General features: G+C 38.7%; 1 long non-coding RNA gene across 5 annotated transcripts in view; it reads left to right on the top strand.

Moving 5' to 3' along the window:
* Positions 1 to 6,991: 6,991 nt before the first annotated feature.
* LOC140609961 (uncharacterized) overlaps positions 6,992 to 11,158 on the top strand; it is an 81,305-nt gene continuing 77,138 nt past the window's right edge. For 3 of the 5 annotated variants that reach the window (XR_012011736.1, XR_012011734.1, XR_012011732.1), the window contains exon 1: positions 6,992 to 7,051. This is a non-coding gene — a long non-coding RNA (uncharacterized lncRNA). Of the gene's footprint in view, positions 7,052 to 7,696; positions 7,748 to 11,158 lie in introns of those variants that run through there. The other 2 variants (XR_012011735.1, XR_012011733.1) reach the window with 1 other exon arrangement.

Raw genomic sequence — 11,158 nt, 5'->3', positions numbered from 1 at the left:
GTTCCCACACATTTAAGGCTAGAGAGAGAGCACAGCTACATTTTCTTAAGGTCAGCTTACTGATGTCTCCAAAGATAAAAGGCACCTCTGATTGAAGGCTTGCTCTGAAAATATTTTTGGCAAAGGATTTCTAAGTTCCATTCTCCTGGGATGATCGAATTGAGTTCTGTTTTGTCTGTTGTTTTGACAAACTCACTTTGGCAGGGAAAAGGGCTTATTGCAGGCCCCTCTGCTTTGATTTCAAGATTTTATAATTAGAGGCAAGAAGAAGACAATTGTAATCAATGAAAACCATTCACTCAGAAGACAGAGTCGGGTCCAGATATACAACAGAAACCAATAACAGAAATCACAGCTTTGCTCTTGGGTTTTGCCAAAGGTTCCTTATATTTAGATGTTTTTAATCAGGCTAAGTCCATAACCTCTACTATTTTTAGCTTAAAACCATAATACACTGATAAGACTCTAGCCTATTTTACCTATGTCATGATGTCTCCAGTCTTACAAAGATAGAGACATTAACTATCCACAACCCTTTGAACAAAGCCTCTTTCCATCAGTCAGGATTTTGTTTGTAAGCAACGGGCCCTGACCATAGTTATCCTAACAAAGGAGGAATTTATCTAAGGAATACCAGAGACTTACAGATTGGGAACACAGACCAGAGTCTAGAAAGCTGCGAGAGCTGAGTATCAAAGATCACAGCAATGGTCACACAACAGGAAGGTCAGTTCATCATGATGCTGGGCCCACTGAAGTCCCTCTCCTGGAAAGTGCATGTGTCTCTATTTGAGACACATGAAGGTTGGGTCTTGGAGTTGCTTCATCTTATTGCAGCATCTGTGTGAATAAACTCTCTTTGATTTCTACTATCTGAAAGCTAGAACTCTCCTAATTCCTATCTTTTCTGTACATAGTTGTTCGTATCTTTCATGGATATGGTGAGTTACCCAGTATTTTTCCAGCCAATGATTTAAGTGGCTGTTGGCCAGTTTTCTCTTACTTGCAACCAAAAACTCTAACAGAGATACTGATGATGGTTAATATGGCCCAGGCCTACATTTTGCTATAAGAAGGATGAGGGAGGAGATATTTTCCTACTTTTGAAAAGTCAGAAGCCTCATGTGGTCCAAAGAGAGCTACTGCAGTTGACCACCTTCATATCTCCATCATATGAATCACTCCTCATATTCACACATGAAGGCCTTGCAGAGCAGAGTGCTTTGGGCATGGTGGGCCCTCAAAAGATAATTGTGGAGTTAGGCAATACATTAAATTACTGGTTTTGAAACTGGCATCTCAGCAGTCCCAGGAATTCCCTGAAAGTGTTTAAGTGGTCAGTGGGACACAGTGATGAGGGGGTTTTCTCTGCCATCGCTTTATTCAGAGTCCTGCTATTATCATTTTATATACTGGGATTGCATTTAAGATTTCTTCTTCTTTTTTTTAAGATTATATTTATTTACTCATGAGAAATAGAGAGAGAGAGAGAGAGAGAGAGAGTCAGAGTAGGCATCTGACAGAGGCAGAGGGAGAAGCAGGCTCTCCACGGGGAGCCTGATGCGGGACTCAATCCCTGGACCCCAGGATCACCACCTGAGCCAACCAAAGGCAGGCGCTCAACCATTAAGCCACCCAGGTGCCCCAAGATTTGTTCTTTAATAAGTCCTCTGCATTTCAAAAGCACTGCACTGAATTGTTGTTGTCCATTAACACTTCATTTTAATTCATTTACTAGTCTATTGAGAGAAGAGAAAGTGATATTTACTGGGTTCCTACTGAGTTGTAGGCACTGGACCACTTTCTCACCTGTGTGGTCCCATCTCATTCCTTAGAATCATGAAAGTCAGCTCACCTGTTGGCTGATCATTTATTCATTACATTGATCAAAAGTCTCTTCTCTAAAAGAAAATAGTCTATTCTCCTATAGGTTTGTCATTTTATTAGCTTCTCAAAGGACTACAGTTAGACTGAGTTGATCCTCATTAGTATTTGTTTTTAAAAGAATTTCCATTATTTTTGCTCTTACATTCATTGTTTCCTTCTGGCTGCTTGCTTTTCTGTTATTCCTTTTTTCCTAGCTTTTTGAGGTGAACACAGCTCATTGACTTTTAATTTTTGTTTTCTTTGATATATGTTTCGAAGGTGATACATTTTCCTACAAATAAAGCTTGGAGCTATTATAGGTATGAGGTTTTAGTCAGTTATTTCTAAAAAATCTTTTTGCTTTCTTCTTTCATTCATTGCTAACAGAAGAATGTTTTACAATTTCTAAGTGTATGTGTTTGGGCCCTGACTGTCTTTTTTTTTTTTTTAATCCTATTTCCTTAAATTCTAATTTTATTGTACTCTTGTCAGAGAACACACTCTATGTAATCTATATTTGATTTTTTGATATCTGTATGATTTAGATTCTATAATACTTGTGGCCACATATATATTGAATTTTAAAAAATCTATGTTGCACATTCTTTTGAAGAGAAACAAAAGTAATATTGTTGGGTGGAATTCTAAACTGGCATTACATCAAACTTGTTAACTATGTTCATAGCATTTATAAACTTATTTTTAGCCCTTGATAGAATGCTTTCTGAGGCAGCTATGTTAAATCTCCCTTACTGATTATGGAGTGGATAATTTTTCTTTTTAGGTCTATTAATTTTTGACTTATATTCTGAAATTCTGTTAGGCATGTATAGACTCAGAATAGTTCCATCTTCTTTTTGCCATTACGTAATATCCTTGTTTACTCTTATTATTTTATTCTTGTCTATGTAATGTGCTATTCATATTTTCTACAAGAGCTGTTTTTGATTAATGTTGGTTTTATATGCATTTGTATGTTGCTTTAGTTTCAAATTTTCTGTTTTACACACACCTCTTGTAAGCTATGAATTTTGTTTCATTTTTATATACATTTTTATATACATAAGAACCTGTGCAAGGCAACCGGCAAATTGTATTCATCTTTTAAACTGTGATTAGTAATGTATCTGGATTTGTTGTTACAGCCCTTGAGCTTTCACTTTGCCATTTTTTCTTTCCTAGATTCTATCATACTGGTTGAGAGTATATAGGTGTATAACAGAGATGGGATTTATTCTTTATGTTGCTGGAACAAGAATGCCCCTAATGTGAGTGGGTGGCACATGGTAGGGGCAGGCATAAGTGGGTCTTCTCTAGTGGCTCTTGTACCTCTCACACAACTCTTTCAATCTGCCACAGAAGGATTATTTTGTTTCGTTGTTTCTTCATTCATTCATTCAACTAAGATTGACTGAGGGCCTGCTATGTACTAGGTTTTGTACTTGGTGCTAGGTGGCAGGTGTTGAATAAAATACATATAGTTTCTATGGTCTGGTAGGGGAGCCACTCAATGTACCTGCACATACATAAGTACAAATTTTATTGTGACCTGTAAAGGAAATCATTTGTGTGCAGTGAGAGAAAACAATGGAATGGGGTTTACTCCAACCAGAGTAAAACCTAGGCTTTTTGAGAAGGATAAAATTAAATAATACGCAGAGTGGGAGATGTGGCAGTGCCTAAAAATTACTCCCAGTAAGTATTCCTTCCTTCTTGCTTAGCAATACAATCTCAAAGTTTAGGTGGGCAGAGTGACCACTAAGAATGAACCTGATAGCCTTCCTTGCAATGGCATGTGACCATGTAAGATTCCAGTCAAAGGGGTGCAAATGGAAATGGTGTGTATGACTTCTAGGAAGTATCTTTAAGGGGAAGGTATGAGCTTTTCCTTCTCTCTTTCTAGGTGCCTAGAATGAAAATATGACAGCTAGAACCAGAGAAGATCTCTTGAATTATGATGTGAACCTGAGAACAGAGGCCAGGAATGGTGAAGCACCAAGAAAGATAGGAGTATGAGTTGCTGATGCAGTAGAATCCCATTCCAGCCCTATTTTACCTAAGAAAATTTTTCCATGAAAAAGAAATACATTTCTACATTTTCAACCTTTGCTATTTTGGTTTTTTGTAAACTCTCCCCTGAGTGCATAGAGTTTTTTAGGTCCCAGGAACAGAAATCTTTAGTGACTTTCAGACTTTCACACTCAAAAAAAAAAAAAAAATCACATGGAGAGGGTGTTAGAACACAAACTTCTGGATCCTACCCCCCAAAAATCCTGATTTATTAGGTCAGCAGTAGAACCCGAGAATTTGCATTTCCTGTAACCTCCCAGATGATGCAGAAGACCCTTGGACCACACACTGTTCTAGGGCTCTGAGTCAAAAAAGAGTTCAGCACATTTAAGGAACTGAATCAAGGCTGGTTTAGAGAATATTGAGAGACATGGAATAAGGTTGGAAAGGTAGGCAGAGGGCCAGATCATGCAGAGCTTTGTAGTCCAGAAAAGGGAATGGTTTTTTTTCTAAGTGTGGTAGGAAACCACTGAAGAATATTAAGTAAGGAAGTGACCACATCTAAGGTTGTAAAGTCATTATCTCCTACATGAAGAATGGATTGCAAAGCACTAGGATGTTGTATCGGTAGTCAAGGCCAGAAATGCTAGTAGCTAACTCCAGGGTGTATCAGTAGAGATGGAGTCAAGATATTTTGGTAGTAAGAATAATAAACACTTTGCTGAAAGATTCAGCATGTAGAATAAAGGAGGAGGAGGAATTCAAGAAAGCAGAGTGATTCCCAGGTTTTTGTTTTGAACAAATGGGTGGAACCTGCGTAAGAGATGCTGAGCAGGTTCCTATGCAACTGACCACAAGTCAGAGTTTCCAGGGGTGGTAGTCTACCGCTCCCATTTGTGGCACTTTTGAGAGATGCCAACCTTTCAGATTATCCCTCCACTCCAAACTATTCAGTGCAATTGCCTAATAAGCCTCTGGGTGGGTTGGCCTCACCCACTTGACATCTCTTCGTGAGCACTTGTGCCTTAGATGTGGTTTGGAATTATTTTGTCTGTTTTCCAGAGATGATCTCCAGAGTTTTGTTTTTGTGTGTTTCTGTATGTTTGTGTTCCCTTTGGCAGGATACGCTGTGATTCTTCAATCCCAGGGCACAAAGAGTTCTCAGAATCCTGTAGTTCTGGAGTGTCTGGATGTCTTGGTCGATGTGTCCAAATAGCCTCTGTTCCAGCACAGTTCAACTGTAATTCACCTCTTTATGGGATGACTATCACGAGAAGTCATTAAATTTTCTTTGGTCTTACTTCCCATAACTTCTTGTTGACGTAGAATGATTGTTTTAAATGTTCAACAAGGCCCTGTATGATCTGACTCCTACCTACTCCTCCTGGCTCATCTTGGCTACCCCCCTGGACCCTCAAGTGTCTTTCCACTGTAGCTATACTGAACTTCTCTCAGTTTATGCATTCCACCTGCTTTCTCCTGCCTCTGGGCCCTTGTACAAGCTAGTCACTATTTATAAAAAAACAAAAAAACAAAAAACTTTCCCTTTTGGTAACCTCGCCAATTCCCAATCATTCAGCTCAAACTTGAATAAATGATAGTTCCTCAGGGTTACTTTCCTATGGCCTCTCCCATACCCTTTCCAATCTCCCTAGATTGGATAGACCTCCTTATTAAATGCTGAGACTCCCTGAAGAGATAGTTTGCTAATTTACCCTACTATAGTTAGTTACCTATAGGTACTTGCTTTATTATTACTTACTACTTGTCTTTTCAAGTTGACTATAAATATTATGAGGGCAAAGACTGCATCAGCCTGCCTTGCCTTTGTAGACCTCCAGTGCCTGGCATGCAGCAGGTTCTCACTAAATATTTGTTGGTTCACTGATTGATTTCAACAATTGAGATACATTTATTCTTTATCTTTAGAAAGAACCATTTTAGTAGCTCAGATTATTTTCTACTCTGAGATCATGCACTGGTCTTATTTGCATCCCAGTGCACTGGTGGGCAATGTAATAGAGCTTCCCCCACATTTTCATATTGCTGTTTTTTTATTTCTCACAATTTCAAACTGAGGCTTCAAAGAATTTATTTACAGGCAAATTACTTCCCTGTTTTATTCCTCAACCAGTTTCAACACACAGTTCTTTTCTATTCAAAATTTCATCCCTTCATGTCTGTTTCTTTTCCCCTTTACCAGAAGCACTTTTTGGACTATATTTTGAATATTCTTCTACAGTCAAACATCATCAATTCTTAAGTACTGTCCCTCACTTCAAAAGAATAAGTAGAAACATTCTTTACAAGATACCCACCCATTCTGTGTGTGTGTGTGCGTGTGTGTGTGTTTTCCAACTCCCTAGATTAAAGTTAACTCCCTCTATCTGCAGATTGTAAAATTTCTCTCGCTGGGAGGTTTTCTACTCTGTGTACTTTTATGACATTTGTAAGCCTTAATGATATGCTGCAGCATTTTGTAGAGTACTATAACAGAGAATTACATATTAGAAAAAAATTAAAACCATCAAGTCTGTCGTCAGGCATTAGGAGAACTGCTGAATATTTCAAACACGTTTGGGATTTCTATAAAATTTGGCTTGGCATTTATATGGGGTTCCAAATAGTTTTTATCTCTCTCATCTTAATGATTACCCCAATTCATGTACTCGGTTTTTCCACTTTGCAGGAGAAATCAGCAAAAAGAAATTTATAGATCAGGTCAGAACTGGTAAAGCCAAAATTAGACTTTTTGCTTTATCTGTTTAAAAAGTGAAGAGAAAAACCTTTAGCTGGCGAATCTCTTAAATGGTTGAGATGATGAAAATGTAAATATCAACTAATATCTCAAACATAAAATAAAGATAAAGATAAAAGATGTTAATTTGCTAAAAGGCCAGAAACTGAAAAGTCCTCTGGCCCTTCTGGTATATTTATCTACTGTTCACATTTCTGAAGAAGAAAAATTCTATGTGGAAAGTAAGAAAAAAGGTACAGTAAATTAGGTAAATTGCCTCAGGTCTTCTGCTTAGGAAACTGTATGAGATATCAATCTACATATAGATTGTTCCTATAGAAACATATAGAATGTTTCATCATTTGTGATCTAAGACATCAATAATTCAGACCAGGTGTCTTCCCTCATGGAACTTATATTCTGATGGGGGATGGGGAGGTAAGCCAATACTACATTGACAAGATGACTTGAAAGATCTAGGTTCTGGGAAAAACATCAAATGAGACAAAGCAAAGAAGAACAAGCTGGTGCAGGCAGTGGGGCTGAGGGGAGATATTTATATTCATTGAAAAATTATTTGTAGGTTTGTCATGGAAAAATTCAAGCATATAAAGTAGAGTAAATAGGAAAATGAACCCCCATGTAACCATAGCCTCCTTCGGCAATGTCAGCTCATGGTCAATCTTATTTTCTCTTTGTCTCCACCAAATATTCCTGATTATTTCATGTATAAATATTTCACGATGTATTTCCCAAAGATAAATAACCTTTTTTTTCTTTTTACACAAACCACACCACCACTTTCACATTCTAAACAGAACTTGATAACTTATGATTTTAGAACTTACCCTTGAAGGAAGGTCTATTGGAGAAGGTACAATTTGATGAGATCGGAGTGAAAAAAGGAGTGAGCCTTAAGAAGATATGGTGATGGTACCAAACTTTAATTTTTTGGTTTTTGTTTTTTTACACAAATTCACCAGTTTATTAGCTATAGGGGAAAATGACTGATTGCTCAAAATCAATTCTTGTTCCCTATCAAACACGTAGCTCACAGAACATTCTTTTTTTTTTTTTTTTTTTTCACAGAACATTCTTTACAAAGGAATTGAAGATCTACATTTTTGGTGCAAGGTATGTCGGGGTTTTTTTCCCCCCCATCTTCTTCATGACAGAGGGAGGTAGCTGAATCAATGAAGGAACTATACTTGCCTCAAATGGGCAACATAAACATAGAGGTCCCATGAACAGAAGATTCAAAACTGGTACTGGAACAGAGCCAAGCCCTGGTCAATCTTCTGTGTAGAAGGTTACATCTGAATGACCAACAAAGTCTTCAGCTGCTTCCTTGTTCTAAAGCTGGCCAGACTAGAGATCTTGCTGGCTGGCTTTTTCATTATTTCTCTTTTGAAGATCTCCTTAACCACACCTTTCTGGAACCAAGAGACAAAAATACTCTTTAAAAACCGTTGAATTACCTGCCACCACTTTGAGAAGCATCTTTGTGCTTACTTGTTCTTTCTCTGGATGAAGAGCAGCCCAACATAGAAGCAGCATTAATGTTCCTTTGCTGGCAGTTCCATCCAACCTCCCAGGGGAAGGCATTTTGCCAAGCCCTCCTCTGCCCATTTGAAATTCAAATCCTTGAATTTGCCTTAGTGCCACCTTTGTCCAGAAACCTCAAAAGACCCAATCCATGTCGATCTGCCTTGAAATTATAAAGGGACATATTACTGCGTAGGAAGATAAAGTGTGTTGAAATAACATCCAGGGTGGTGGTTAAATAAATTCAGGAAAACCAGGACATTCACTGTGAAGCTGAGACTGTCCTCAACTCACCTCCCAGGCAAGAAGTGGGCAGACAAGCCACATGATGGCGGTGGGCACTCTTGAACTAATGACTTTAGTGACTGTTTGACTTAGAAATAACGTATCTTCCCAACTCTTAGCAGCCTCTGAGCTCTTTTTCCATGCATCTCCAAAAATGTGATTAAAGCTTTAGCTTAAGAAAATTTTAGTTAAGTTGGGAGAACCTTGTGTCTATTTTCTCGCTCAGGGATTTCTTGCTGAAAAGGCCTTGGCATATTCATTCAGGATCAGCTTGAACTTTATTTTCCATATCCACCAAATGGGACCATTCAGGCTGGGTTATATAGTTGATTTGAGGATAAAATAAACATGGCAAGATGCTTTGAGAAGTAAAAGGCCCAATGTAATGTAAACTTTAAAGATCAGGAACGCACCGAGAAGCCATGCAGCTGTACTTTCTGGCTGCTGAGGGATATGTTTGGCCCCTTTGATCTCAAAGGAATTTACCAGGCACCTACTCTGTGTTTGCATGTTTTCTCTGGTGCCAAAAAATGTGTGAGTGTGAGAGGGTGGTGGTGGGGAGACAAGAAACACACAAAATGATGAAGTGGCAATATATTGCACCATGGATCCTTCAGAAGGTTAACCTCTTCGAGCCTGAGTTTTCTTGTCAATTAAAGAAGACAATAATAAGACCTATCTCATACAATACTTGTAAGGATCTAAAGAGAAAGAATGGGCAAAGCATTTATCAAAGTGTCTGGCACAGAAAGCTCTATAATTCTATCTACTTTAAAAAAGACTTTTACATTTTTCCTCCTCAAAAAAGGCAGTAAAATTCTGATTTCTCCCCCTCTCTGTCAGCGTTAAGAAGAGTGGATTTTTTTTTTTTACTGTCAGAAATAGGAGCCATGAAGATTGCTGAAAAAGAATTGCTGTCCAAGAATCACCGAGCAGAAGTCTTAGTGGGGAATGGAATGAGGGAGGGTAGTAGTTAGGCCTATTAAGATGTTATTTTGGGGGCACCTGGGTGGCTCAGTGGTTGAGCATCTGCCTTTGGCTCAGGATGTGATCCCAGGGTCTTGGGTCGAGTCCTGTGCCTGGCTCTCTGCAGGGAGCCTGGTTCTTCCTCTGCCTGTGTCTCTGCCTCTCTCTCTGTATCTCTGATGAATAAATAAGTAAAATCTTTAAAAAAAGAAAAAGATTTTAATGATTCCCAAGACAGAGGCATGGAAACTGTGATTGAGAAGAATGATAAATGATGGAGTCAGTTCTCAGAGGAAAGAAGGGCCAGAACCAAGGATATAGGACTCAGTGGCATATATGTATGTCCCTCTTCTTTTTGTGGACAAGGGTGCTCGACACCGTCCTCTCATGGCAGTCTTTCTCACTGAGCAAGCAGAGCAGAGATGATAATTGCTCTGGCTGACACTTGGCCCATGTCATGTGTGGTCTCTTTAGAGATGGAAAAGTTATTCGCAGAAGGGAAGAGCATGACTTTTCCAGAAGCAGGAGCTAAGGAAGAGACAGGGGGTGAATACAGTGAACAACCTCAAGATGAAAACAGCTGGATCATTTCACCTACCTCTTCCATATAGGAACCTGGCTTATGATTCGAGCTTGCAAGAGAGCAATGAGGTGGGGGCTGCGGGGGGTGAGGAACGAACGGAGATGGTTTAGATCAGTCTACAGAATAACAATGACACAGATGCTTCGAGCATTATGACTAGGCACTCCATTGGGTGTTTCGCATATCTTTTCTCCTTTAATCCTTCCAGTGATTTGATAAAATTAGTCATGTTATTACCTCTATTGGGTGGATAAGGAAACTGGGGTTAGTAACCAAAATTATTCAACTAGTCAGTGGCAGAACTAAGGTTTGAAGCCGGGCTGTATGATCCTGGAGCCCAAGCACTGAGCTCAATAGAGGATTTTGAATATATTAAGGAAACAAGAAGTGGATAAAAGCCAATGTGAAGGAGAAAATGCAATGGATTTTTCACTTATGCCCAGGGCTTCCTATTTATTTATTTAGTCTCAAAAATATGTTTCTATGGTAAACAAAACTGAGGAAGAGTGAAACTGCTTCTTTGACACAAACTACAGACAAAAGGCTTTACAACTGGTTGTGTTTGATAAGAGAGAATACTTCTGTGGTGCCTAAAAGAGAACTGATTATAAATGCTACAATGAAAATTTGTCTTTTCAACAATATCCTCCTTAAAGTTACCTGTCGATTGTTGATAAGTGGTAGTGTATTATACTATAGGGTCCACGTGTGTGTGTGTGTAAACCGACCTGTTTGTGTTACACTGTCTAGTCAATCTGCTAAAAACAGCTGGACATTAGAATGATCTAACCACAAAGCAGCTAAGTGATTACTTAGAGTGGTTTAGTTGTCATGTCATATTCCTTTGATTCATTCTTATTTTTTGCTTTCGAGTTTCATTCCATTGAACCATTTAGTGGTGCTTCATCGTGGAGCTTATTTATTCCTCATAAAGTAGGAGGACTTTATCACCAAATATGATATTGTAACGTCATAAATGTGTCAGATGTCCGAAAGAAACACACTACTGGTGCAACATCACTCTGCGCCCACATCTCTATTAAATAAGACCCTCTTCTGATAGATGGCGGCTTTCAAAACCATTCCCTTTCTCATTCAACAGCGCAGAGCATCCATGCAGTCAGATGTTTATTTATTATACAATTCATGCCTCTGAACATTCACTT

This window comes from Canis lupus, chromosome 19 (assembly GCF_048164855.1).
Source record: "Canis lupus baileyi chromosome 19, mCanLup2.hap1, whole genome shotgun sequence".
NCBI lineage: Eukaryota > Metazoa > Chordata > Mammalia > Carnivora > Canidae > Canis > Canis lupus.
The sequence above is the reverse complement of the archived record's forward strand: the minus strand, read 5'-3'. Positions and strand labels throughout refer to the sequence as shown.